Below are 3833 nucleotides of genomic sequence, written 5' to 3'. Positions count from 1 at the left end.
ATAGACAAGTGTCATAAATTTCTCATGCCAGCCCCATCCCACCACAGAGATGTTTCAGCTTTGCTATCTAGTCACTCACATTCCTGTTCATACAGCAAAGTTGCAACAACTCTTGATACAAACAGCAGGGCTGTCTTTTCCCGAGTTTAATGCTTTTGGCACTTGAGGGGGGAGAAGTGCATGTTACTGCGTGACAGCATATACAGCCAGTGTAACACACATTTAAGTCAGTATCCCTTCACCATACAAATTCACAGCTGAGCTTTGCTCTACATTAGGCAGGTAAGAAAGGTAAGAAATACATCATTCTTCTTCATGGAAAACCCTCTAAAGACAGGGTTCTGCTCATGACAAACAGTCTGACATCTGGATGCAAATATACCTAACATTCTCACACTTTTTAAACTATTGTTTACTCATTATATTCAAGATTTATTCTAGTGGCTTATTCCTCAAGATGTGATGATGCTTTGGGACCAGCCAGAAATAAATTCTCAGCAGTCATTTCTTCCTAATGTATTTTTTTCTGGAATTATTTTCTTTCCGTGTGGTTGCTATTGTTGCAATGGCTTTGCTGTTACTCCTGTTATATGAACAGTACAAAGCCCAGCAGGAAGCACCATAAATCTATTACCCAGAACATGATTCAAAGTTCCTTTCTGGTCAAATAATTAACTTGTAACATTACAGCATGTCCCAGATGTACCCTTAGAGTGTACTGTCTAGGGCAAAGGAATTACCCCTAGTATTAACGGGTTGCCAAGCGGAGCTGTACTGTCTGATGCAATTTGCTGAGGCTAACCCAGGAAGTATTTCTATTACCAGATTCCATACCCTGAAATAAGTATGAATAGTGATAATGAAGAATAAGGACAGCAACAAATCTCACTTTACGGGTTGAGCACTGAACTGAAAGGCAAGAGAGTTATTAGAAAGCACATTCATGTTTTTCAGACTGTATACAACAGACACGGCTGATGTCATCTGGTTAGGCAAAGCCTCGACAATGTGCCTAGGGCCTACAGGCAGGTTGGAAGGGGCAATGCATCTTTCCTAGCAGTCCTGAGAAGAGTGCCAGGATGAGAACTGCCAGGAACTAATTCTGGCCTAGCCAGGTCAAGACTCAAAAGCCACATGAACTGAGCAGTGTCACCTCAAAAGATGAGGAGAGCAGAAGATACCCTTTTGCCCCTTTGGTGCCATTCCTGTCCCACCACACAGAGCCTGGTGGGAGCATCAAACTCCCTGTACCAGACAGACGCACCCGTGTACAGCATATTCTCATTCACACCTATTGAAAAGGCTCAGCAGAGCAAAGGAAACCAAAGCTGGCCATGGCCCCTCCTGGTCGGTATTTTTAACCTGAGCCCAAGAGAGACTTGTCTCCTTTGCAGCACTAAGCCTGTCAGTTACAGTATGGGGTCAGCGTGTGGGACTCGCCAGCTCCCTGCTCTGGTGAGCCACAAACCTTTGGCTTTGCCACAGTTGAGCTTCCAGGAGGGAGATAAGCAGCTCCCACACAACCCTGTAAAACACTCCCATGGAGGTTTCCATAACAGAGTCTGAGGGAGAACTTGTGCTTGCTTTGCTCAGCATTCAGGCTTGGGGATGAGCAGTGTGTAGTTTACACCATTAAGTCAGCCACAGGGGAGCATAGGTAACTCCAAGGGCAATAACACCATGACATTTGACTCCTTGTAACATTTTATGGAGGTGTAACACTCCTGAGAAGGACATTGGCATTAGTTTTGTTGATACACTCAGGAGATACATTCTGATAAATGAATCAGCCCTAAAAACACCTATACACATCTCCCCATCATTCTCTGCATTTGAATCATAGCAATGTTGTAATCTACCACAACGTTGGAAACCATTTTGCACAATGAATATTGATATCTCTGTACCTTGATGGCTGACACGTTGATGAGATGGCAGAAGGGGAAGTGCCCACCAGCATGCTGAACATGGAGGCAGCGAAGAGCAAAGCTGAACTCTATGGAGGCCTCAGTACGTTTCGCCTCAGCAGGAGACTACCATTCAGCTGACCCTGAGGGCAGTGTTTACTGCTCCAGAGCAGTATTCACCCCTCAGGCTGGCAAAGACAGCACATTCCTCTCCCTGCAGCCAGGGAGGGCAGCCGTGCACAGCCCGCCTCTGCAGCCCACTCCTCTTTCTGAAGAACACGTCAACAGATACCAGCCTATGTAGCTGTAAACTCCTCAAAGGCTTTCCCGTGTCTGGTCTATTAAGAAAGAGTAGCTGAACAAACACACTCCTTTGCACTGCAGAGAGTCACTGCTTAGTCAGGGCCTCTGCTTAGATTAATAACCACTCTCTTGGCTATTATGAAACTATGGACAGGTATCAGGTGAGAAAGCAAAGCAGTAGAAAAGGGAGGTATCTCAGGGGAGCTTATTAGCTGAAATAGCTAATGCTACTTGAAGTGCCTCTGACGTTCTTGCTAAGCTGCTGCTTTGTAGCACCTGTTTCCATTTCCCTGAATTAGCTTCAAGCATGTTTTGAAGACACTACCATTGCTGTCCTTTTTGCTTTGACTCAGAGACAGAAACACAGATCCCCCCTCAGCCAGGGTTACCTGGGCATGTCCCACTGGCTGACAATGCATCTACTAAACTGATTTCTTCCTATTTGAAGATTTCCACGTAATTAAAGAATCCTAATACAAATGAACTAAACTCCAGGAAGGGGAAGAATTATTGAAGGAAAAAATGCTTTTAAACAGTCCAGCAGATATGGTGTTTTAAAAGCATTTGCAAGAACACATAACAGAAATTATGAAATCTGCCTACTTTGGTTAAGAGAAACATAGCAAGAAATCAGCACAGCAAACTGCACTAACATCTCAGCACAGGCTGAAGAGTGCCCATTCTGACCATTTATGTCTGTAGAGACCAAGAGACCTCACCAGCCTACAGAGTCCTTGGGAAGTCTCCCAGGCTCCAATTCTGGAGAGGTTTCCTCAGGGGTTGTTCCTGGAGGAAGAGATCAGTCCACTCCCTTGCCAGGTCAGGGTCCATGCCAGCTGGAGACTGCTTCACCCCAGCTTGCCCTGATACCACCACCACCTTGGCCTGGCCCTGTGACATAAAGAACAGTGGTAGCAAGGTGTCTTTGGCTACCCCAGCTCAACACCAGCACTTTTAGCTGAATGTCACCCCCACTTCTCAACACACAACAAATACAGTCCCGAGTGCCTCGTACTCTATCAGCCACTGTCTGTCCTTTCATAGACCATACACCTGTTTGCGAGTAGCAAGGGCTCAGGAGCTGGTGGGGCCTGAAGAAGCATCCAGGCCAGAGGCTTGTGCTGCAACAGAACAGACTCTACGCACTGCAGCAGGAGACAGCCCAGCAATGCTGCTTTGGCACTGTGTGCTAATCCAGTGCTACCCAAGATACCCTGAGGTAGGGCATATTCTACCCTGACTGCCCCCAAATCCTAAGGCTAATTAAACACAGAAGAGACCCTAGAAACCCAACAACCCCTGAGACAAGAGACAGAGAACAGCCTCCAGCCACTTCCCCTCTCAAACAGAAGGCAGGGGCTGGGAGCTTGGCTTTCTACACTGGCAGCAGCAGCCACCTGTGTGCCCTCAGGGCACTGATCAACACCTGTGTCACCCAGCAGGTCCTCAGCCCCTCACTGGCTCTGCTCAACTCTACTGTGCAAATAAGTGCTCCTTACCTCTGCTGCACAAGAGCTTGTTTGCAACACAGCATGTGTCCTCAGCACATGGCTTTCTCAGAGGGCAGGCTACCTCCAGTCATGTGGTTGATGACAGCTGGTGTTTTCCTGAACACCCTAAATC

This window comes from Pygoscelis adeliae, unplaced genomic scaffold (assembly GCF_000699105.1).
Source record: "Pygoscelis adeliae isolate BGI_AS28 unplaced genomic scaffold, ASM69910v1 Scaffold421, whole genome shotgun sequence".
In the NCBI taxonomy this organism is placed as follows: domain Eukaryota; kingdom Metazoa; phylum Chordata; class Aves; order Sphenisciformes; family Spheniscidae; genus Pygoscelis; species Pygoscelis adeliae.
Note: the sequence above shows the minus strand (reverse complement) of the source record.